Here is an 884-nt window from a genome sequence, read left to right on the forward strand (position 1 = left end):
TCGCATCGACCACCGCTCCGCTCCGCTCCGCTCCGCTGTCTTCGTAGGTTGAAAATACCCCGTAATATACCACAAAATTGCAACACGCTGTAACTTATGGCGTCACGGGGATAGATGTATAATAATAATAATGTTGTTGTCTTCGGCAATCTTTGAAGTTCTATCACATTGTGGTTACCTCAAAGTGACATTTGTGGATATGTAATACTTTTATATATTTGTGATACTCACCGAAGCCTTTAGCAAACAATGTCTACATTACTGTACGTTACTGAACATTACTTCAATTTGACATATGTGATGTTTCATAAAATACTTCTCTTAATAAAAATCGGATTAGGTAGAAGAACAGAGCTGGTTTTTCCATAAAATCACATAATATTATTATAATTTTGTTATTACTTAAATTAATACTTACTATATTTGATTCAAGTAATTTCAGTGAAAACATGTAATCCGGAATTATGATTCTAGATTTTTTTGAAATAATTTTGACATGCCAGGTCGTTATAACGAAATGTCCGATCTTTAAAAATGTTTCATGCGCAAATATTTGTTCATAATATATGGTTACATTTATTGTTAAAGTGAGTTCGTAAAATTGTTTGTATTGGAAAATGATAATAAATCACGTATTGAAAGATGCGCAAATGTTGGTAAAGAATTACTATAAAATATGTACACAGGATGGATATGGAATATTGAATTTGTGTTATCAAGGAATACAGTAGTTTAATAATCAATTATCATATCATTAATCATTTACCCTGTCTGATGATTCACAACACATTTCATTAAATGCTATATTTGAGCCATTACAGGTGTATATGTCTTATTTGACAATGTGTCCACACAATTAGTAACATTAACATTTGTTAATGCTT

The sequence above is a fragment of the Saccoglossus kowalevskii genome, chromosome 5 (genome assembly GCF_978046115.1).
Source record: "Saccoglossus kowalevskii chromosome 5, keSacKowa6.1, whole genome shotgun sequence".
Taxonomy (NCBI): domain Eukaryota; kingdom Metazoa; phylum Hemichordata; class Enteropneusta; family Harrimaniidae; genus Saccoglossus; species Saccoglossus kowalevskii.